The 25,573-nt window shown below is 36.1% G+C and overlaps 2 long non-coding RNA genes across 2 annotated transcripts in view; both read left to right on the plus strand.

Annotated features, from left to right (window-relative positions):
* Positions 1-5,356: 5,356 nt before the first annotated feature.
* Positions 5,357-15,385, plus strand: LOC113963783. The gene is made up of 3 exons (XR_003532953.1): positions 5,357-5,386; positions 9,127-9,230; positions 15,314-15,385. It is a non-coding gene; the product is annotated as an uncharacterized LOC113963783 (long non-coding RNA).
* Positions 15,386-15,572: 187 nt separating this feature from the next.
* LOC113963533 overlaps positions 15,573-25,573 on the plus strand; it is a 95,469-nt gene continuing 85,468 nt past the window's right edge. Inside the window, exon 1 of the long non-coding RNA XR_003532850.1 lies at positions 15,573-15,683. This is a non-coding gene — a long non-coding RNA (uncharacterized LOC113963533). The remainder of the gene's footprint in view (positions 15,684-25,573) is intronic.

A 25,573-nucleotide genomic window follows, 5' to 3' on the forward strand; every position in this document is an offset into this window, starting at 1 on the left:
TAACAATTAAAATAAAAATCTTTTTGGATATATTAGGACCAGGGAATATTGGTTTCTATTGTTTATTCACTGCTTATTTAAAATATTCTCAAAATGCTGCTTGTACTTATTCATGAAAATAATGAACTGTCATATGCATTTTACATGTTGGCCCTCCCATGAGGGCTTTTAGCAAGCTCTGCTCTTTGAGCGGCCTGTATAGTTTTAATGGAGATTGAGGCAGTGGAGAGAGGAAAGCTACAGAAAAAGATTATGAGTTAGGAAAAAAGGCTGTGATTAACTAGCTTGACATTCACAACCACTTTGGTACAAGATGGAGAAAAAAATGCTTCCTGTGAAATAGCTGCAGCATTTAGATCTGTTCATATTTATTGTAAGCTATTCATCTTCAATTTTTTTCTATCTACTATTTTTGTAGTTAATACTACAATGCCAAATATAATTCATAACAATTTACTAATATTTTAAATAGGAAATTATTATTTTTCTAAAGTTCTTTTAGTTGAGACCATTTCCTTCAGATTTTTTCATTCTGTTTTTTACTATTCCAATTCTATATTCACTCCAAATAAACTTTACAAAGGATAACTTCTCTTTTCATGTACTGTGGATAGAGAAAATGACTTATCATTGAATGCAATTCATGAAGTAATCATATGGGTAAATACTAAGCTAGCTGTTGTGGTGTAAACTTATGAGATGGCTGTGATTTAAGTCACATTATTTAAATAGAGTGACATTTAACCTCCAGCTTTAAGGGAGGAACTTCTTTTTAGATGTGAATCTAAATTTATAATCTTAATCAGCCATATTTAGCACCCAACAGTTGAAGAAAACCTGACTGAAATTAAGCCTTTGACTAGTTTTTAGCAGGAACATTTGGGGATACTGTCATTGTTGAGGATGTTCATTAACCACCAGTCCCCACATTATTAAAGCATGGAAAAACTTTCATTTTGCCTGATTAACTCTAGAGACAAAAATATTTACAGAAAAAAAAACTTAAGCTGGTACTTCTCTTTTCCTAAATGTGTTACTATAATCCTAAATAATTTCTCTTTTCCTTCTCTGTATCTCTCTGGTGAGTATTGACATATTCAGTACTCATGCTTAAACACACCACAAAAATATAAGACTATCTTAATAGGACTTATGAGCATTCTGTAAATTACACTATCCCTTTTAAAAAACTTCTTTGCCACCACTTACCCTTTCCCTTACTGTAGCTAAGCAAAGAAATTATTTCTGCTGTAAAAACCTAAAAATACTTGTTTTCTATGTGGTGGTGTGTTGATCCTGTCAAGTATCTAAAAGTCACACAACAGTTACCTTGCTCCCCTCTACTTCAGCTGGACAAGGCAGTGAGCAGGAAGACTAAAAGTGAGAAAGTTCATGGACCAAGATGAAGGGATTTTAAAAGGTAGAGGAAAGGGAAAAAAACCCCAAACAAACAAGTGATGCAAAGGTAATCCTTCACTACCTCCCACAAGTATGCCCAGCTAGTCTCTGAGCAATGGCAACATCCCCACAGTTTTTAATAGTGAGTATAATTTTATGTTGCTTGAAATATCCTTTAGGTCAGTTTGGGTCAACTGCCAAGGCTGCGTCCCCCCAACTTCTTTTGTGTCCTCAGCCTACTCGTTGCAGGGAGTAGGCCCTTCTTTTTTCCTAACCTTTGCCCTTCCTTTTTCCTAACCTTTCCCTTTTCCTCTTTCCTTGCCCCCCACCTTTCTCTTTCCCTTTTCCTTCCCTTCCCTTCTCAAACCTTCCCAAACCTTCCCTTCCCAAACCTTCCCAAATCTTCCCAAACCTTCCATTTCCTTCCCCTTTCCTGCTATCAGGTTGGGAAGAGTGGTACAGCATACGCCGCACAACTGGCAGTGTGTTATTCCTACCAGTACATTTACTGTAGAACTTCTACCAAGTTCAAGAGCAGCAGAAAATTTGTCTGTGGGTGATTGGATGTACTGTGGGAATGTTGTGGGTTTTTGGTTTTTTTGTTTTTAAACTGTGCCTTCTCTCTCCTGTGGAAGATAATGTGAAGCAAGTTCTGGGTAGATGGATCATGAAAGTATAATAAAATTTTCACTTTTTCTGTCTATCAGGAAAGAGTAATAGTTTGGGAGCTTTAAAATGGTCATAAAAACATCATCCTGAAGAACTGAATCTCAGTGCTTAATGCTATTTCTCTAATGGCATTTCACCTTTCATTTCTATTTAACTGAAATCATTTGCTGTGGTAAAACAAACTGTGATACTGATGAACACTGACATTTGCTAACACTATTAAGTAGTAAAACAAAGGCTGAGAAGACAATAGACCCAACAGGAGACTACCCACAGATTAGAAGAGAAAGAATACCATCAGCTCTTAATTGTCAATTGAGTCTACTAATCTTGGATTAAAAAATAAAAGTGAAGATCAGTTTATTATTATTTTCTTTTGAAGTTCGCATCTCTGGCCAAAAAAGGAGCCAGAAGTGGTAGAAGTAGCTTGGGAATTGTAAGACAGAGAGAATAAATAGCCAAGTGATAGGGAACAACAGCAAGAAAGACAGCTCAATTTTAAGAAGTCCTTCTTGATACATTACAGCTTTAAACCCTGGACTGTGCTGTAAAACCAGTCATAAGCAAACTAAAAATTTTAAATTGAAAACCAAAACCCAGAATATATGGGGAAGAAAAGAATAATTTCTGTACAATTAAAATACTGCAGTCATTTTTTCCTGATCTATGCTGAGTCCTTATTTTTTCATCTGTTAACAAAAGGGGAGTAGAAGAGCTGTGTAAAAAATTTGACAGCAGCTATTAGGTATAGAGCACATATGACTCTTTTAGGTCTCAAGTTTGTTTTGTGTTCATAAATGTCAACTTCAGCATTTTTTAAATTGAAGTTAAAAATATGGTTTCTTCATATTATTTTACACAAAAACTATTTTTTGAGCAACTAATTGATATTAACTATATTCTCCATAATAGATATGTGCTCCAAAAGTCTGTGTGTACCCATGTGTGCACGAGTACAATGGAAACAAAACACATTTATGTGGAAAGGAATATTTTCTTTGAAATGTCAGTGACTTTTTTTAATGCACAAGATTGTATAAAAACTCATGTGTCAAGCATTTAAAAAAAAAAAATAAAACAAACCCACCAAAAAAATCAGAAAATAATAAAAGGAGACATCCAAAAGAAAGTCTTAAAGTCTAAAAATATCTGTTATAGAGAGCCCAAGAAAAAAATGTTTGTTATGTTTTAAGTTTCCATTCTTCTTCTAGTTCTTAAACTCAACTCTCAATATTCTATATTATGATGTTATGCTCTAGGGATAAAGTGAATCTGTTCAAGGAGGGATGCACTTAAGTTTTATCCTTGTATTGAATTCTAAGTTATTTCATTAAGAAAAGTATTTGGCGTGATTGTAAGATTGCTGCATAAGGAAATGGAAATAAATATGTAAACACAAACATTTTCCCTAGTACTTCATCTGAAGGAAGTTTAGCTGGGAACAGTCTGAAAAACTAACAGGAGGAAACATTTTAACCTGAAATGAAACTTTATTGCTGTAGAGATATTGTGTGAAGATGCAGTGAAGAGGACTAAGCTAGATTATGTTGAGCTATAGATATCATAAGGAAGACCATGTGGGAGAAAGGACACAAAAAGAGAAAGCAGAGATAATAAACATCAAGAAACAAAGAGGTTGTGCAGTTATAAGTGTGAAGACAAGAAATTTGTGCATGGGATGGAGAGGTGAGAAAAAACCTGGAAAGACAAAGGACCGATTGACCCAGAGTTTGAAGTCCCCAGTTCCCTCTAACACCGGTGGAGAGAGGGGGTGTCATTCTCTGAGTGAGGGACACCACTTACTGAACCTACTGCTGCCTAATGTGAAATGGCAGCTACTTCTCTCTGCTGACTGCTGGGAGATGATGAGTAACACATACTTCAGAATACAGAAAAGTGATGTTAACCAAAGCCAATGAATGGTATGAAATCCACTTGTGTAGGAAAAATGGATACTGATTTTGCCATATATTATTTCAAAATATACATTCTTTATTATTCAGACGGTAAATAATCATGGAAGAAGTCAGAAAAATACATATTATGTAAGCCATCTCACATGAACTTGTGGAAGACTTTTGCATCAAATATGTTCATCTGAGGTTTTTCTTCAGTGTACTCTGAATGTAGATGCTAGGGAGTAATTATTTAATTAAGAATACTAGTGATCTTTTTCAGTGAAAGATAAAAGTGCACTTCCAGTCTAATGATCTTGAGTATTTTGAAAACCAGCATATTATACTGACTGTTGCACGATTTCAACTTTCTGATCTGTTAAACTTAACAGTTAATTACATTTAATCTGATGGCACTAGTACAGTATGTTCTTTTCTTTAGTCTTTATTCTTTTGTCTTTTATTTTCATCTGTTCTTTCTGCCATAAAGAGGAAGCAGTTGTCTAGTTGCAACAGTATTCCCATTAGGATTGGACTGGGATCCCAGCGGTCTCTTGCAATAATTTATAATTAAGCCTTCAGGATCCAATGCATTTACATACTGGACATCGTAAAGAGTTCACATCCATATGCCCTAACACAGTCTGATCTCTTTGCTAAAATGGACAGACTGAAGCAAAACACAATTCCTGCTTAGAACAATGTTTCTCTGAATCTCCTTCATCTCATGCCCTAGTCATTCTTCATTGAAAACAAAACCAGTACTTTATAGATGACAAGCATTTTTATGTAGTTAGTGGTGCTTACCATTTCAATACACTATATAATTTGCAATGCTAGCTAAAATGTGTGCTTGCATAAGCAGTGCCCACATATAATTATTAGAGGTATTTACACCCTCAAGTTCTGCTAAAGCATTCAAGAACATAGTTCTTTCAAACTAAAGGAGTAGAAGTTACTGTAAGAAAGATTATTATATCAAATTTGTACCTTATTTATACATTCAGGCTGCAATGTTGTAACAGAAGAATTGCCATTACATTGCAATTTGTACCTCAGTCACTTTCACAATCACAAATCTTCTGTGATTTCAATTTCCAGTGAAAATCCTATAACTTCCAACACATAAACAAGCCTTTAATGTGTAGAAGGTCATCTCCCTCCCATGATTATAAATTCATATGTTCTGAATGTTGATTTGGTCTGATATTTTCCATTGTAATATACTTGTGCATTTTGGAAAATGAGTGGAAGTCATTTGGGTTAAGTAAACCACAGCCTATTTTCCTGTTGTTTTGCTTCTGTTCTCATATCCAAGGAGCAGTTAGTGCACATGTCATAATGGAATGGGGAGACCTTGAAGAGCTGTGCTATTAAACAGTGCATTAAGCAAAGCCTCTTCAGACAGTCCATTCCGAGAAGAGGTCTGCTCCATACAAACAAAGCTCTTGAGATGCACTTTGTTGTGTTCTTACCATTCAGAAAAGCACTATTATCCTGTGCCTGTGACTCTGTGCACAATATTTCAATTGGTTCCATTTCATTGGTTTTACAGAGAACAATAAAAGAGGCCTCTTGTTCTCAACCATCCAGCATGAGAATAGACCATGCTGAATCTCTATCATCAAGCATTTAAAAGCCTTGTAAAATATTTAATGTAGTCATTACTTTAGAAGTCACAGACAAACAGCCTTCTTCCATGAAATCAAAATATTTTTTTTTAATTACAGCAGTACTGGTCATTTATTACAAACCTAAACAGAAGTTTTTAGGAATTAGTGCTCTTAAAATTACATATAAATCAGTAGAGGAAAATCTCTGATGTTTTCTCAAAGTTATTTGTGTTGCAAGCACAAGCAGCTGTTTTCTGACCAATATGAGAAATTAGGAAAATAAGTTCCTTAACCTCTTTTTAAGGAAAGCTGTCTTAACAATATGGCAAAAGCTCTCTGCTGTAGTGTTAACACTCTCATTACTTTCAGCTGTAATTGGAAAAGCCAATTATTCTCATTAGTGTGATGCAAAATAATAGAAGAGTGGTTTTATTTTATAATTCCAGTGCTTTTCAGATTTCCTTATGGTTCTTAGGTTGAAAATCCCCAGATATGTAGCATTAAGTTTGGAAAGACATGTCAAGGATAAGCTCAGGTGATGAGGTCTGCTTTTGGTACTCAAAATGCATCTGGACAAGCATGCATTTACAGCCCGGGGTGATAGGGCAAGACTGACCTCTACAGCGCTGGCTGATCTGCTTCCTCCCACAGCTGGAGGCTGAGATTTTTCAGCGGCCTTCCTGCCGGACACATGGCTCTCTCTCAGCATGCAGAGGCACTGGAACTGCTTAAGAGCCACATGCTGCTCAAAAGACACTTGTTGACTATCTTGCTTCAATGATTATCTATATTTAGCTTCAGATGTAACAGGTCCAGTCAGGAGGAAAGCTCTCTGTCTTGTTTTTGTTTTATAGACTTTTCTGCTTTTTAATGGGCAAAAGAAGTATATTTTTAAGAGCAACAACCTTCTTTTAAAAAAAAGCAAAAATAAAAAAAAAAGAGAGAAGAAAAAGGCAAGAAAGCAACATGTGCTGTGCCTTCTTCCGTCCTCACAGTATTATGTCTCTAAACTGCTACACATTAGAACAGGTTTCCAGGGGTATGTCAGATTGTTTTATTTAGTCATTAGTATTATTGTCAATGCTTTTAAATTATGGAACATAAATATCAAATAGATCATCTAGTTTCATGTAATAACATGGTAACTATGATACTGTTACAGAACACAATTACTTTTGGCTCTCAACAAAAGTGCAGCCTGGGCTGTTTTCACTGAGGTCTGCTAAGTGCAGAATCTAAGTTAAATGCCTGAACTTGTTGTAATTATAGAGCTGAAACAATTCTTTTTTTAAAATATCTTTGTGGTTATTAGCATTGAAAAAATCTCAGCCATTTAGGAGTTTAGCTTGAATACAGATTCAAAATACCTACAGTAAGTTTGATTTTATTTTGGGAAGATCTTACTTTTCAATTCACCTCTCATCTTAAACTGCTCTGTAAAAATCCCATTCAGTAATCACATCATCACAGTCACGTTAAAACTGTTCCAATGTCTTTTCTTGTCAAGCATCCAGTGACAAGGCTAAGGGAGGTATGAGATATTGGGAAATGTATGGTTTGAGGAGCAGGATTCTGTTTTGGCCTTAATTTTGTTCTGCCATAGCCACCTTCTGACAGTGCAAAGTGGTTAACCTGTCATTTTTTTCAACTTCAATTAACCCCAATAGGATGTGATTCTTTAGAGATCTGGCAAAAGGTTGTATTTTAATTTGTCAAGTAAAAATGTTTTCATTGTGTGGGTAGGTGATCAGGGTTAATTACTACTAGTAGCTGAACAAGTTACGTCAGAAATATATAAGGTGTTTATAAGAGGTATATGTGTACCTCTTTAAATGTTATCCCTCACACTGAGAGGTGTGAGCACAGGTCTTATATGAAGAATGCTGTTCTGGACCACCACTTCTGTAGGACAAAGTAACCTCCTGGTTACTTTGGGATCCTGTCAGTGACAGGGATAGTCTCTAAAGTGCTCATGTTTGTCTTCAGATTGTTCTTTCAGAGTCACAGGACTGGTTTTTTGTCTGTTTTTCATTGAACTTTTCTTATCAGGCAGAACCTTATGAATAAAGGAGCCTGCTCAAGCTCATCAGTGGAAAAACCAAGGGAAGGATTTATCCACCTGGATTTAGATGCATATACCCAAACTCAATATCCTCAGCTCTCTAAATTTATAGTCCGGAGATGAGATGGAAAAAAAGAATAAATTTTTAAGGTGGAGTTCTCCTCCAATCTAATTGACAAGGATTATCCTCTAAACATGTCCATTTGTTCCCTGACTGTAGAGGAAGACTTGAGTGACTGTGTATTCTCTTCCTATGCAGCAGAATCATTGCTGATGCTGACTTTGGAAACATAAGGACATAGTTTATATGAGAAATACTGCTGACAGGAATACTCTTACACAGAGAACTTAAGGAATTGAACTAAAAATCCTGATTACTCCTTTTACGGTGACTTTTCTCACTCATTGGTTACACATCCCACCATCTCAATTTCCCCTCTCCCTGCCCCCCCAAAAAACACCAGTAAAATAAAAGCCCCTAACAGGAAAAGAAAGTAACTCAGTGAGTTTTGTGCAATGTCACAGTATGTTAAAAATAAACCTTTCTTTCCTCATGGAAAGATTATACCCTAAGGCATCTCCATTTTCAACCGTTATGGTATAGGAATAAATCAACCCAGCTTAAGTTTTCAAGTGAATAAGGCATCTGTAAGTGGCCTTTTGTGACTCTGGAAGGACTAATCCTGAAGATAGTCAAAACTGGAGATAGGTCCTCAAAACAAAATGGGGTTTACTCTTAATTGAAAAGTAATGGGTTTCAGACTTTTCAATGTATGTCCACACCTATCTATATGCATAATTTGGTTGATTCCATATAGAAAGATCTATTCTGACTTGAAAAATATTCTTTTCCAGTAATAAAGCCACTGGTTTTATATCATCAGTTAACTTTTGCATGAAAACGGTATATGGTGCCTCTAAACAAGACCATTATCCCTACCTTCACTGTAGGGAATACTTTGCATAATAATCAATCCATAACAAGTGAAGGCCATCTTGTAGCTTCATTAAATACAGTGTTGCCCAGACACTCATATCTCCCTTGGGAATAGATCTTTCCATTTTAAAAGAACAGAGCAATCCTTCCCTCCTTATAAAATAAAATAAAATTAAAAACATCTGACATTGTAGAGCTAGAAATAGTAAAGTGTTTTGGTGGTTTTTTTTCCATTTTCTTTGATGTAATAATTAGTTCCACAGTTCTAATTACATGCAAAAAGAAAATAATTCTATATAAATATTTTCTCATTTCACAAAATAGTTGTATTTGTATAAGGATAGTAGTTATGTTTGGAATATTTCATGGCTATATTTAGTAGGCCAGAATAAGACTCAGCATGCTGATATTTCTGAAGGATTGGGGATTTTGGGAGAAAAACAAAAAAAACAGTTAAAGAACTAAAATAGGTGCTATCTCTTACCTCTTATTTTGCCTTTTATACTTTCTTTGACCCACATAGGATGAAAACTATTTGCTCTTCTGACATAGAGGGTCGTACAGCTAGCTGGAGACAAGCAAAGATGGTCTCTTATTCCTGACACAGCCCAGAAGTGCTTCAAGCAGGACTTGAGGTACAGCTGGAAGTAATCAAGGTGGATTGGTGGGGTTTGAATCATTCTATGAATGCCTGAAGCAGGTCAACTTCCTTTCATGAGCTCTAAAGTGCTTAGGGCAAGCTGATACTTCTGAATTTGATGAAAGCATGGCTACATAGATGAAAATTTGAGTGCTCAGATTAGATTTACTCAGAGAAAGCTATCAGCTTTAACAGATGAAAAAAACAACAACAAAAAACTAAGATGTAAACTGATCCAAACAGCAGAAGAACAATTCTGATTGTGAAAGAAAAAACAGTATTTCTTACAGAAGTAGAGTAAGCTGTAATTTAGTCAAGGTCTAATCAAAAGCTCTGGAAGTCAAGGACTTAGCATGGGCAATGAGAAATCATATCTCTGTGCTATGCTGTATATACAGTGTATAAATCCTTCAGAAATACATGAGCAATACCTGGTCTAAAGGCTTTGAACTACATCTGTATCACTCCTTAACAAAAGCTAGCCAATCATTTTGTTGGTCTGTCTGTCCTGTTCTTCTCATTATGTTGTCTGGTTTGTAAACTAAATTTCCAAAGTCCTGAGCAGTGAGTTGTAAAGATATATATCTAAACTATGGGATATCAGGTACAGACCAGATTCACCAGGATGCTTTTGCTGCTTTGTGTCATGCTGGCAGCAAAAGGCAGCTGTAAATCCAACTAGTGCAGAGATCTTACAGCTGCTTCTCCATGCCATAGAGACGCAAAGCAGCAACAACTCACTGATGGTTCCTTCATATAATCTCCAAATAATATTTGCTATCATAAATATAATGGTTTAAGTTAATCTTTGGAATAATTCCATGGCCTCAAGAGAAAAAAATACATAGAAATAAGGCTGCTGTTTCCGTTATGACCATTTACACATGGAAATCCTTTGGAGAATGTCAAATAATAAAAAATGTTATATAGCATGGTCAGTCTCATAGCCATTTTAGGGCTGCACCGAGACTTACAGATGAAATGAGAATGAAAATAATTATAATTTAAATGAAGTTTTATGGAGACCTCTTATGACAGAATAAAGTTACAAAGGCCAAGGGAAAGGGGAAAAGATAATAATTCTATTACTCTAGCAAATACAAACATATTTTCAATTTTGAAAAGATTTCCTTTGAAATTACACTTTTTATCTTATAACTAATATCAAAACCAAAGCAAACCAAAACATGAGTTACACAGAAAAATGCAGGAAATACTTTGAAAACTTATGAAAAGGTATTTCTACTGTACTATATTCTGTCTTATTTACCAATCATAGATGCATGTGAATGTTCTCTTTCCTCCTCTCTACATTTTAGGTAATAATTTAGATTTACATTTTGGAAACATGAACTTTCTGTCACTTCTCTTGTGGCACTTGTTTTGAGTATATGGTCTCATAAATTTGTGCCCTGTAAAAGGTGATGACTACATTCAGATTTTACAGTTATGTGTGACATCCACAAATGACTAACTCAGAAGATGGTCTTGGTTCAGAGTTAGAGTATTGTTCTTCATAACTTATTTCTGATTCAGCTTTGAAACCATTTCAGTACTTACATCTAAGTACTTTTATTCTTAATTTTGTAGTTATCAGAGTTTCTATTAGAAATTAGAAACATTTAGAGAACCCTTTAGAAACAGAAAAAATATCTGTATATCTTTAGGGTATGAACCTATGTTTAAGAGTATGCACTGAGCCATTCCAGTCCATATTTGCACCAACTTTTCCCAACTAAAGACTTTAAAATGTAGTGGTATAAACGCAATTTTGATGTAAAAGTTTTACTGATCAAATTTGCCGTCTCAATGTACTTATGAATCTGATACAGATATTATTTACAATTAAAAAAACCAAAGCAAACAAAACAAACAAAAAACCAAAACAAACAAAGCAAAAGCAAAAATCACAACCCTCCCAAATCTATAACCTTCAAAACAGTTAAAACTTGTTCCTCTTAGTTCATTTCATTAATTTCTTATATTTATAAGAATTCATTAGATGTCTAGCCTTAGGTGCAACAATACAATTAAGAAAAATCACAAATTCTAACATTATCTTAAAAGAAGAAAACTGTTGGTCTCTTGAATGGATTGTCTAAATAACCACACTTCAGCAAGGCTTGAACACAGACACAGATGCATGAAGCAATTCCAGGAGAGAATATAGGAGTGTGTTTCTCTGAGGAAGCTGATCTTAGACATCCCTCAAACCTACATCACTGAGCTCAGCTTGCCATGCCCAGTCAGTCCAAACAAAAGGATTATGTTGCAACAGAATTAAGATACAGCTAGGACTTCTGGATATTAATCATTCCTGTAGCATGTTCACTCTGCTTGAAGAAAAACTTCAGCATGGAACTGCTTTCTCTTTCACCATCCTTTATTCTTCTGTTGCCCGTATTAAAAAATGCACCAAAATGAAAAATAAGGAAGATTCTGGAAGAGGATCCAGAAGCGCGTAAGTTACATTGCCTATGCTGGGCTCCCAGGTGGGTCCGAACAACTCTGGTTCAGTTGTGGAGAAGTGTCCAGTCACCTGGGAAACCAGCAGAATGCTCAATTTCTTTGCCACCTATGAATCCAGGCTGTATTGGTGGAAATTAGTGGGTGGGCCCAAGTCTCTTAATTTTCTTGGTTTTACCTAAGTTTAAAATCTGCTGGTCTGCCAGAAGCAAGCCACACAGAAGTGTTTGATGACAATCTGCAAGATGAAACAACAGAGTTCTTTCATTATCCCCCCCCCCACTAACGTGGCAGTCACCTCTAACATTTCTTCACAAAAGAGTACCCCAGTTGATATAATTCTGGATTACACTCAATGTGTCACAATGTGACAGCAGAAAAATATAACGACTCTTGCTATTTCTTGAACCTTTTCAAGAAAAGAACAATGAAAAATAATATCATGGGAGTTGAGTGACCTTAACAAAGCAAACAGCAAGGTTATATTAAAATTCAAAGATGAAGAGCTACCAAATTTTCCATAGCAGCTGCATTAATTTGTAGATATCTGATCTACAATGAAGTCTGTGCTCCTGTTGATGTATAGAAAATACCTAGTCTAGCTACTTTTAAGTGAGCTGTAGCCCCTTCTCCAGTGTAAGAAGGCTTTAGTTTAGTGAGAATGATACTTTCAAAAAAGTCACATAAGACATATGGAGAACTAAATTCCACTTCTCCATAATAAGAACCGTGGTGATCAAAGCACTATATCTTATAATGACTTTTAATTCCATTCTTCCTAGTTAAACATAATAAATATTTGCAGGAACAAATCTGTAAGATTTACCTCCAAGGTTTTTTGTCATTTCAGGGTATGAACATGTTGAGGGTGAAATAAAGCATTTCTTTGCAAGTGGATAAAGATGTGTAAGTTAATTGTGTTTCTATACCTGGTGCATACATTGAAAGTGGTTAGCTTCATCAATTTTTTTGCATCTTCATTGTCTTATTTATATTGGAGTTTCCTTAAGAATATGGCAATACTAGTGGTTAGGGAAAATTAAAAAAATTAGGTAATGAAAAAAGACAACTATTTAATAAAGATATTCAAAATGCAAGTGTAATTGAAGCTTAAGTTACTGAAATACAGTTGGGTAGTATAAAAATAATCCACATTAACATCCAACTGTCAATGATAAAAATACCTGAATAATCATTCCCTGGGCTCAGTTTCATAATGTTGTAATAATTAACACAAAAGAACATTAAAACAAACACAATTTTGTTGCACTTACTAGCAGGAGGCCAGTGTGTATTCTCAGGAGCTATAGTATTAGTTTATCCGTATCCATGATGTCTCTCCCTGAGAAAAAAAACCTCTCCTGTAAACACTTACAAAGAAAGGACTCAGCTCCTATTTTTAAATGTGTTTTAAATAAGCTAAAACTAAGATCTCGGATAATTAAGGCCCACTTTAATGATAGTCCACTTAATGCTCTGTCTGCAGAAGTTCACAACGTGTCATTAATATTTCTACAAGGTTTTATATTACTGTCTTTAGGTGGTTGAATATTTTACTGTACTTCTGACAAGTTTTAAGTAATATTCTTCCTGATATTTGCATATGGGAAATGTGGATGATGGACTTTGTGGACAATTTAGATAATTATTTAATACAACCTTGAATGTTTCTCATACTTCTAGTCAGAAACATGATTAAGGCTTAGCAATGGACAAGATCACAACAACAAATGCTTAACTGCATTAAAAAGTAATATTAGGTAGTAGAATTACTGAAGAAAGCATGTCCTAAAGTAAGTGTTGATGATAATGAAAATCAACTTTTGTATGAGTAAATCTGACATCACTATATGGCTGACAAACATCACTAAAATTATATGTCTTGTTATAGATGTTAATTTGATATGAGATACATACATGGTTTTAGATTAATTATAGTAGAAAATATTTTAAAGGCTTTAAAAACAAGACCATTGCTGTTTGTAATTATGTCATAATAGCTTCCAATGAGAATGAAGCTTATTATCAAAGGCTAAATAAGTGTAATCTATTATTAATGTGAATAACTGTAAGTGATCTTAGAAATGTTAGAAATCTAATTTGGTCAGGTTTGATGTGGTTGTCAAATGGTTATGTAACATATTAAAGCTGCTACAGTTATATGTTGGCCTGCTCCCTGCATCCATCCTGAATTTCTATTTTTCAACAATAACAATAACTTTTTTTCCTACCAAAGAGCTTTTTCTCCCTATAGTGTGCCAATACTACCTTACCTGTCAAAAGGAATCGGTAAAATTTTATTGTCAATGACATACTGCATATGGCTTGGGGCTAAAACGTGGAAGTACTGCAGAAACAAGCCTGTTAGAGAGAAGAATCCTGAAAATGACAAGATATTTGCTTGAATTCATTAGATCCCTGTAAATAAACAGCAAGGGTGAATTACAGAGCTAGCACATTTCTGCAGTAATAGGATAGACTACTGAATTCAGAAAGTTTTTTTATTATTATGTTTGTTTTAATGAACAGAAGAACACTCATAAGGTGCAATTCCAGAAGTAAAGTTAAATGTAGCTGCCTGATTTTTTTTGATTCAAGGGATATTCTCAAGGTTAGTGGTATGAACACCCTCAAGGTTAGTAGTATGAATTGCTGATAACTCTTATGTGTGTTTTCACAGTTCACGCAGAGAGCAATCCAACAACAGAATCTTTAGGAACAGGATATCTAAGGCACTGAAGTTGTTATAGTATGATGAGTTGCATGAGGGTGTTTTTTTATAATAGCCTTCAATGGAGTTGTAGATTGGAACATAATAGCTTTGTGCTAGAAAAAGGTATAAAATAGAACAATTCTCTGAAAGAGTCTTGTACTTTCCATGTTGGCTAATTTGTCACCATTAGCTCCCTTTATTGATGGTGAGGATAGATTTTTTTTTTCCTTGTCATTTCAGTGTTTGAAAAAAATGAGATCCCAAGGGAATTCATCAGGTCAGAATGGCGCAAAAGGAATATGTGATAGTTGATGTCTTTACAACCCCAAGCTGCTGAACTCTAATTTAATCTCTCTTATTTATCAAAGCAGATGATTTTAGTGAAAAATGCACCCAATTACCAATGTAGGTAGATGAGTGGGATCACAGCCATAAAATCCCTCTGAAGCTAGGACCTCTAAATGAAGGTGCAGCAACGTGATGCTGTCTTGTTTCCAGTTGAATACTGTGCATAAAAATGTTAGACAAGCACAGTCAGCACTTTTAAGTCTGTGCTCTATTGTGTTAATGAAAATTTGGTTTATGTTCCAATCTTCAACAGCTCTCTTTATCTTTCTAACTGAAAGTTCATTCTTTGTTCAATTCACCACAAATGTATGCCTGAATTGTAACTCCATTTTAATTTCTTCTTCCTGTGACAACCTGTAATACTTCAGCAAGGATGTAGTGGCTGGGATGAGGGACTGGGTCCCTTGCCCAGAGTAAAGCATGCCTTTCAATGTGAACAGATGCTCCTGAATTTGCAGCAGTGGCAGGCACATATCCCCCTTCCCCAGGAACACCTTGCCTCTTGTAGAAGCAGTTGTATCTTTTCAGCCACCCCACAAAACAGCTGTTTCTTTCTATTTTTCCATCAACAGCCTTCCTACAGGGCTTGGCATGTTGCTGAGTAGGAAAGTGAGGCAGCAAAACAGGGCTGCTGGAGCCAAGCACACCAGGTTCCCTGTGGGTGCTGAGAGTAACAAAGAAAGTGGAGACACTTGCAGCTGTCCCACTCCCTTCTCATCCTTCTTTCAGTCACATCAGATGGTTAAATAATTATCTTCTGGTCTTACTTTTTTTCTCTCTCTACACGACCAATCCCATGGGTAAAGTTCAGCATATACTTTCAGGCAGAAACATTTCCTATGACAATAGCTACAACTACGCTACAGGGTCCAGAACATACTTTTGTTGTTCGTTTCATTGGCAGAATAAAATTGAAAGCAGTTTAGTCCTAGATCCACAAAGGTATGTGGATAATACCTATTGAATTTGCTTGAAGTGAGGTACATAAGTGCCTTTTGGAAACTGAATCCTAGTACTTGCTTTCTTCCAAATATGTGTGATTTTCTGTAATTGCATTACAGGGAAAATGGAGTTTCAAGATCTTTAGACATCAGAATGAGACATTTTGTGGTTGGCTTTGAATGCTGATATGTTAACCTAATGTAAGGACTCTTACCATATGATTAGGAATCCAGAGGTTTATTTGATATCTCTATACTCTGAATATACTCAATATAATCACAGGGAGAGTAAACTAAATAAAACCCTTAACTGCCAATTTACTGGTAAGACTTTATTACCATAAATTGATTAATGTTTACGTTTTATTCGAAGTTTTGGCTCTTACTATTAAATTAGCTATGAATGGTTTAAAGTTCTGATTAGCTCAATGAAAAACTATATTACTGTAGAAATGTAAGTCAGTCTTGCCTTAGAAATCTGGAAAGGGAAACATTTATATGATTTGATATGTGACCTTAATAACTAAACAGCTCACCAATGAACTGCTGAGATAAGTTAAACAGGACCAGACAAATGTTATAAGAACAGCATATTTTTTATTCAATCAGGTCTTCACATCTTGGAGACAATCAGTTACTCAATTTTTTATTGTTTTAATTATTTCACAAGAAACACTGATTCTTACTGTTAAATAACTAAAGGTTCAGGTTTTTACTGATTCTGCTGAATCACATGGCTGCAGAGGAGACCAGTGTTGTGATAATTAATGGCAATATGGTAAATTAATTGGTATTATAAGACATATTTTAGAATAGGTACTGTGCAACACTAGTTTCTTTAAAATAATCTTCCTCCAGTTGCTATGATTGAAGATTTCATATACTTCTCAAAAAAGAAAAAGAGTGGGAGAGAAACCACATGGGTTTTTTTTCAGGCTGCCTTCCTCTCGCTCTCATGCTTCCTATCTGCACACTGATCAGAATGGAAGATGGATTGATCTTGAGATGATTCTCTTTGTTCTCTATTTCTCCAATTTTAGCAACACCTAAGGCTTAACCAAACTTGGTACATACCATTATTTAGGGATATCAGTTACAGGCTTGAGAAGACATTTCTGTGTAAATCTGAACCTGTCACTGCTGCTTGGAAGTTGTTACTTTGAAGAGATTCCTAATGTAGGCTTTAGAATTGACACACAGAAAATCAGAATTAGTCAAGGATTGTCCCTGTAATTTAAGATACTGTGTATACAAAAAGACTGAGACTCAAAACTTGGGTAGATCACTCAAGAGATGTGAAGTTTTCTGTGGCTGTGGCATGTGGTAGCATACGACTTCAGTATTCTGTCGACCCGTTTAAAGTAACCCTCTACCCCTTTTTTAATTGTAATTGCAGTAGGCTGAATGTGGTCCACAAGTTATCCTTTTCCTGTCTTTTGTTCCAATTTGCCTATGTAGACATATACATGCCAGTCAAGAATGCATAAGGAGTTTCATTAGCATGAAACTTTTTCACTCCCAGGTGAACTGGGCAGTGAGGCACTGGAAATAACTTTTGCCTTTTAGATGTGTGGTAAAAAGCATGTTATTAACTCTATTCAAGTTTAATTTCAGGTGATTTTGGGAAAAAGACCAATAATTGCATTCCAATGTGTATTTGGCGCAAAACCAGGCATATTAATTAGTAAACAGACAGCAGCCATGCTTCTCAACATAGACTTTTCTTCTTTCAGCAGTTGAAGAAAGACACAGAAAGATCATGTCCTTTCTTTTTTGACTCCATTGATTGAGCTATTTTGAATGCATCATGTCCTAATTACTTAATTTGATAAATTAGGTGAAAAGATGAATGTGCTGATATTCATGAAATCAATTTGGAAAATTGTTAAGTATGATACTTAGTAATCAACTATGGTTTAACTTGCTTACTTATGCTGACAAGAAGGGTATGATGGGAAGTAAAAACTGAGTGGACAAGACCTATTTGAATGTGATTATGGGTTTTCCAGGTCTTTTCTGGAAAAAGAGAGTCCCTTGTCACATATGTAAATATGAAGCAGTGGCAAACTGTTGGAATAACACTTGACTGGCCTAATGAGATATAGAATCCAAGGACAAAGGTTTGACGTGCTTGAGTGGACTTGGAGCTGATGATGCCATGTGATTACAGGTAGAACCCTTATCAACCTGCACCTCAGGAAGTCTTCCATTATCCCCATATCACCATTGGCGAATCAGAGCTCAAATCAGTCCAGCAGTTTAATTACCTAGGAAGCATCGTCTCCTCGGACGGTAAGATTGATGAAGAGATAGACAACAGGTTAGAAAAGGCATATAGAGTTTTCGGAAGACTCCATAAGAGAGTTTGGCGAAATAAACACCTGAAGAAAAGTACCAAGATCAGTGTTTACAGAGCCATAGTGTTGTCTACTCTTTTATATGGGTCCGACTCATGGGTCATTTACCGCCACCAGCTACGATTCTTAGAACGCTTCCATCAACGCTGTCTCCGTACAATCCTAAACATCGACTGGTCAGATTATGTGACCAATACATCTGTTCTTGAACAGGCAGCAGTTACGAGTACTGAGGCCATGTTGCTGAGAACACAGCTGCGTTGGGCAGGACATGTCTCAAGGATGAAGGACCACCGTTTCCCTAAGATCGTGCTTTATGGTGAACTTACCACTGGCTGCCGCAAGAGAGGAGCCCCAAAGAGAAGATACAAGGACTCCCTGAAACAACATCTCAGCTTTGGCCATATTGATCAACATCATTGGTCTACTCTGGCCTCCAATCGGGAGGCCTGGAGACACACCATCTATAACGCTGCTGCTTCTTTTGAGAAAGCATGCAGGAACACTCTTGAGGAGAAAAGACACCGCAGAAAGAATTGTGTCTTGTCGATACCACCTAAGGAGTCTTTCTGCTGTGCCTTTTGCAACCGGACTTGTCTATCTCACATTGGCCTTTTTAGCCACCAGCGCGCTTGTAGCAAGTGTGGGTAGAGTCCTTCTCAAATCTTCGTTAATGAAACCTAGCCATGAACCTTAAGCAGAATAGAATTTTAGCACTTCACCTGAGGTCTGCATCCCCATGGGTGGCCCAGATTAGAAAAATGTTGAGGCAGCCATGTTGGCACCCTAACATGATCCCTTTGGCATGCCTTTTCTAGTACCAGTGTCCCTGGAGCTGTAAGCTCTGTGGCTCTCTGAACCCTAACACTGACCCTAACGGGATTGTGGTGCTACAGTTGATTTCCTAGTCTCTCGTATTTGAAAGGTATGGAGGCAACAGTATTGGTGCCCTGAAATAACACACTAGGCATGCATTTTCCACCCCAGTGTCCCTGGGACTGTGGGCTTTCTGGCTCTCAGAACCATATCCCTAACGATAAATAAGTCCGGACACTGTGCACAAGTTCCCTATCACCATGTGTGTTCCAGATTAGAAAGATGTGGATGCAGCAATGTTGGTGACCTTCCATGATCCTTTTCGCACACCTATTCCAGCTCCAGTGTCCCTGGGAGTTACAGGCTCTGTGACCCTCTGAATCCTAACCCTAACCCTAACCGAATCCTGGAACTGCAGTTGAGTTCCCTGTGGGTATGGGTTAGGATGTGATGGTGTATGTGGGTGCCCAACAGGCTTGTTCTAATAGAAAAGCTGATATATATTTTTAACATTAATTTTCAAAGAACCAAATGGAGAAGCACATCAGTGTCCTTGACCCAATTCATGTTTTCCTCCTCAAATAAATGCATAAAGTATATAAATGTAATTTCTGATCACATTCTACTAATACATTCAATAATGTGATTTTCCTCTCTTTCGAAAGAGTAATTATTTACAACGGTTAGCATTTTGAGACATGACTCATTTAAACATATAGAGATACTGTTCTGCATTGTTGGAGCTCAGTGAATATTTTGGAAGCAAAATATTGTTTATGTAAATGCCAAATATACAGAATAATACCAGAGTCCATACTGGAAGACAGTCTTAAGCTCAATAAAATTTATTCTTCATAATATGGCTTTCAATGTGTTAGGAAGAAAAAAAATCATCAAATCATGGCTAGACTTCGCCAACGAAGATTAAGGAAGGCTCTATCCACATTTATTACAGGCACACTGGTGGCTAATAAGGCTAATACAAGATAGACATATCCGATTGCAAAAGGCACAGCAGAAAGACTCCTTAGATGGCATATTCCGCAAGACACGGTTCTTTCTGTGTTGTCTTTTCTCCTCAAGAGTGATCCTGCGTGCGTTCTCAAAGGAAACAGCAGCGTTACAGAAGGTGTGTCTCCAGGCCGATGGCAAGTTCACCATAAAGCAAGATCTTAGGGAGGCGGTGGTCCTGCATCCTTGAGACGTGTCCTGCCCATTGCAGCTGTGTTCTCAGCAACATGGCCTCTATACTTGTGACTGCTGCTTGTTCTAGAACAGCTGTATTGGTCACATAATTGAGGCAGAAAAAAATAAGGTGCAAAATATCCTCTTGTTCCGAGTTCACTGGATTACGATGAAGTGTAAAGCTCTATTTAATTATGAGTTACTCATGAGCTAAGCTATTTAAATTTAACTGATTTAGATCCAGAAATGCTAGTGAGCTTATAACTGAAACAAAACAAAAAATAGTAAATTGCAGAAAACCACAAAACCCCACAAAAAAACAAACCACATAGATGTGGACACCATGGTGGCTGAGCTGATCTTTTCTTCTGGCCAGAAAAACTCTATAATCGTGTCTATACAACGTTAGGGCTGGTCTTGGGGTCATCCCATAGGACAGATCACAATGTGCAAGCACAGCTGTAGACGTGCTGTGAATGTATTAACTAAAAGTGTTAGATGCTGTAAGTCTCTGTGTCCTGTAGGAAAGAAAATGCAAAGCACGCCAAGGAAATACCAGGGGAATGAAAAGGGAAATGAAAATTCTGGAGAACTTGTAGTGGCTCATGAAATCAACTTTTTAGACTTGTAAATAAGGATAGAACATGAGCCATCTGTATTGTTTTATGAATATTTAAAACTTATCACTTAGCAGTCACCATTTTTGCTCACAATATGATACAAATTCATCTGCAATATTTGATATTATTGTTCATATTGAAGATCTGGTCTATCTATTTTTTTGCTGATAAAAATCAGAATTTCAAAAATTAATTAAAAAAAATCAATATTACATTCTAAAGCTGTCTGTCTTCTGAATTTTTTCTTAAATTTTCAAAGACCTTGTCATACATCTGATTTTACAGCTATAAGCTTATATTCACTTCCCTTCTTCTTCTCCTTTTTTGGGTCATCATTTATTTTAATATCTTTTTGACAGAGGTTTAAAATTTCAATATTGTCACATTCAATTATATTACACTTCATTGCTACATAAAAATAAATTTTATAGTAATTGTCTTTTTTTTTACTCTGAATAATATTCCACAAAATGTATGTATTGTTACATAATATTCTGTATCAATGTTTGTTATTATTTTAAAAGTAATTGATCAATTACTAGTCATATAACAATGAAAGGATCAAACAGTTGAGGCTAGAAGAGGAAACTGCAAATAGAGCTTTGTGAAAAACACAACAAAAATTATATCAAGTAAAACTAATTAATATGTACTTACTAAAACCCAGAGAAAGTACTGGAGATACAATAAAATAAATACCTGTAATAATTTTTACAATTTATGATGCAATCCAGGTCATTATCGGAATGCATTTTGGGGAAAAAAATGACATATTATCCTGTCATATTAATAGTATACAGACACGTACAAGTCTGTCTAACTAGTACATAGAATTGTAGAATTGTTTGGGTTGGAAAAGACCTTTCAAGTACCTCTAGTCCAACTCCCCTGTAATGAACAGGGACATCTTCAGCTAGATCAAGTTGCTCAGAGCCCTGTCTAACCTGACCTTGAGCGTTTCCAAGGACTGGGAATCCACCACCTCCCTAGGCAACCTGTTCCAGTGTTTCACCTCCCTCATTGTAAAAAACTTCCTCTTTATATCTAAATTGACCCTCTTCTAGTTTAAAGCCATTACCCCTTGCCCTATTACAACAGATCCTGCTAAAAAGTTTGTCTCCGTCTTTCTTGAAGGCTTCTTTCAGGTACTGGAAGGAATTTCTATAATGAATCTTCAAGACCTTCAATCACAATTATGAATAAAAGGTAATAATGCTACTTTCTTATAGAACACTTTTAAGTACTGGAAGGCTGCTATAAGGTTTCCCTGAAGCCTTCTCTTCTCCAGTCTGAACAACTCAACTCTCAGCCTGCCTTCATAGGAGAGATGCTCCATTCTCCTGGTCATTATTGTAGCCTTCCTCTGGACTTAGGCAATAAGGGAGTTGGATGTATTTCCTTGTTGATATAATTGTAGGAAGAAGGATTTTAGAATATTGTGTGTAGGGAGAGTGGATTTATACTACAGATGGAGGATGCCATGTAGAATAAAAGCAGTTACCATGGTAGGCTTGTTTCAATCAATATCTTGCGTAGCTGTTTCTAGGTTGGTACAGACAAATTTGATTTTAAGGCTCAGTTCAAGCTCAAGAGCTGTACTTTATGCTTTTTCTGCCAGATTAAATCCTTCTCGATTTAGAGAAAGAATGTGGAGGACTCTCAGCAGGCAGAATCTTAGCAAGGGGCTCAGACAGACACCATGTAGGAAGGAAATAAAGGAAATATAGTGTGGCTGTAGAGGACTAAGGTTCATTAAAGAAAATAGTTAAAGAAAATATTTTAATTTTTGTAAATTTAATAACAAGAAAAAGGAGAAGAGATATTTTTGGGTTTTTTTACTTCTGAGATAAAAACTGAAATATAGTTCAAAACCCAAGGTATAAGAACCTGGGATCTTTACATCAGTGTTCCATGACGTCAGAAGTGCTTTTACTTTATGTTCTTATTAAATCACACTACCCTACCTTTTCAGGGTAGGATTGACTCAGATGAGTGTGGTGGAGCATAAAATGTGGTGTAACCAGGATCTACAACTCATGGAGACAAGAGGAAGCATATGGAATCACTAAGCTGACAACAGTTGCTCATTGCATTATTTTTTTGTTTCGGCTTTTGGCAACAGAATTTTTTTCAAAAGCATGTCTCATTTACTGACCAGAATGACCTGACAGGTGGTACATTCAGGTGGTCTCTTTTGGAAGACACAGGAAAGTACATTTATACGTTTGTTTTCTTTATCTTATGATAACTTTTGGGAGGATATCTCAGAGGAATGTTTGGTCTAGCTTATGAGACACTATAGCTTTTTGATCTCTCTTGAATCAGATTAGAGTAAAAGCAAACAAATGTGGGCAATTTCTCTTTAAGCCTGTTCCAAGAATTTACCATTCCAGTGGTTCACTTCTAGCATTACATAAACACTTTGATGGCTCGATTTCTTTTTAATTAAAGTTTAATTATCTTCCATTCAGTTGTTACAGATGAAAGTGCATATGCAGAGTTTTTAGGACGTTCATATAAAAAGGTTTGAGGAGTGTGCCCACATAGACATTAAGGGGAAACACACAAAGACCTGGAAAGCAATCTGTAGAAGCAGAAAAATAGGCAGTAGTGGCCAGTTTGAGGATATAAGGAAAATCCTAAAGCTTGAGTAGAAAAGAAAGACAAAAATGAACAGCAAATAGTCAATGTTTTGAGTGTAGGGCAAGCAGTGTAATTCCAATGCTATGTTACTGTGGACAGAGGTAAAATGCCCTCCAGGGAAAGAGAATAGTTTTGAACTAGTGGAAGAAAATATTATCTTGGATGCTATCTTTGAAGTGAAGGATTTGAAGGCAGTACAAGAAAGCAGAGACAGAAACTAAGAATACAACAATGATGGAGACATCCTTACTGTTAGATCCTTTATTTTTTGTTTTGCTTATTTTTTTGTGGTCTTGTTGAGGAATAGCTAACTAATTTGAATAAGGTCTGCATATCCAGGAGAAGAGACAGTAAAATTTTCTTTAAATAAGGACAATTTTTTATACTAAAAGAGATTACTGAGACCTTACTGCCTGGGAAACATAACTTCATGTCTTTGTAAACTATGATAATAAATATTAAAAGAAAGGAAAAAAAGGGCATGTTAAGCAAAATAGAAAGTAGGAAATTACACAGAATAAGTATTGGTTTAATGGTGGGTTTTTTCTGTAGTGTAAATACAATCAAGTTCAATAATAGTTTATGAATAGTGTGTTGACCGGGGGAATGTGGCATGAGTATTGTGGAGTAGTTATGATCAGTTTCCAAATTTTAAAATAAAGCAAAAGCTAAGTGAAATAAGTGACTTCTAGCAATTATGCCTGCTAGGAACTGCCTTGTGATCAGCCAAGAGGAAAAAATGTCAGTTTCAACTGTTAATTGCAAAAAAGTTGCAAACTAGGTGTGTAGATCCAAAGTTTGCAAATAAAGTACTTCCAGTAATGAAAGGAGAATTATGAAAAATAGGAATGGAAAAGTCTTAAGTTAAAGTATCATATTATTCAAAGTGGAACAGAAATAGAGTAAAGCTAGGAAGTTATTTGGCCCAAAGCAGCGTCATGGACCTTCCTGGGTAATATAGGCATCCTGGGAACAGGATGACTGTCTACAAGGACTGATGAGTCCTGCTTCCTAATCCAGCCATTGGTTTGAGCACAGCATGGCACAACAAAGCTATGTCCCCCTCTATTCCAAAGCAAGCCTTTTGATGCAAATTTTTTGTTCTCTGATGCATACAGTAACACACAGAAAAATGTGTCATGAGGGAGGGTGGGTTGGCTTGCAAAGCCCCGTGGTGCCTGGGACAGGAAACAGCCACTATCCACAAACACATCCTCTGCAAAAAGAACCAGGAAGGAAAATAACTATATTAGATAGCAAACAGTGTTGGCACAGGAAAAAATTCATTTACTGACGTGGAAAACTCACTCTGGGGACATTGCTAGCATTGGAGGACTTTGAATTCTTTGAAGCATTGAGGAAGAATGAACTACAACTAACTTTTGCAGGATATTTTCTTACTATGGAAAGAGAGAGGGCTTAGTTATGTCCTCTAAATCTATATCATTTTCCCCTAAAAATTCCTAAGTAAATCCTGTATTGAAATAGCTTGTAATTTCATTTAATTTGCTTCTGTTCCTTCTCCTAAAATCCCATTCTCAGTCTCTGCCTTTTCCATAATACTTTCTTTATAATCTGCTTCAGGAAGATACTGCTTTGTAACAAGGAGAAATTGTATACTGGGAGTCAGATTTGGACCTGAACGAAGAAGAATAAACATTGCTTATAGAAAAAGGAAATAGAACACCACTTCCATCAGGCATCACAGCACAGATCATTCAATACCTAAACACCCTGTATTATGGTTTTGATAAAAAGTAGGGTTTGAGAAAAAGTAGCACAAGAAAGGGCTAGAGAATGAAACTATATTAAAGAGGAAACTCAGAGATTTGGCAACTGAATTTCAGCTATTCTATTTGCAGCTAATCTTTGGTGGAAGTTTAGATTAAGTCAAATGATGCCTTTCCTTTCAAAAGAAGATTATTTACTTTAGAGTTTCTCTCCAAATCGTAGTTAGAAACTGTTGTTATCCTGTTGATGTTATCATTTACCTGGTGTGCATGCAGAAATATTGCCCTGTTTGATTTCAGAAAATTTAGTAAATGAAATAAAGCTATGACAGTTGTCTAAACAAAGCAACTGTCAGCTCATATCATAAGCTCTTTCTAAATAAAGAGCTGCACTGCTGCAAATTTGTTTTTCTTTAATGAACTCAAGCCTTCCCACTGTCATTATTCATTCTTTCTAAAAACATTGGAAAATGCAATACATTACTCAACTGTGACCTAACATGTCCTAAGGTGCATATTTTATTGATGTAAATAAATGAG

The sequence above is a fragment of the Neopelma chrysocephalum genome, unplaced genomic scaffold, assembly GCF_003984885.1.
Source record: "Neopelma chrysocephalum unplaced genomic scaffold, ASM398488v2 Primary Assembly neopelma1_25, whole genome shotgun sequence".
In the NCBI taxonomy this organism is placed as follows: domain Eukaryota; kingdom Metazoa; phylum Chordata; class Aves; order Passeriformes; family Pipridae; genus Neopelma; species Neopelma chrysocephalum.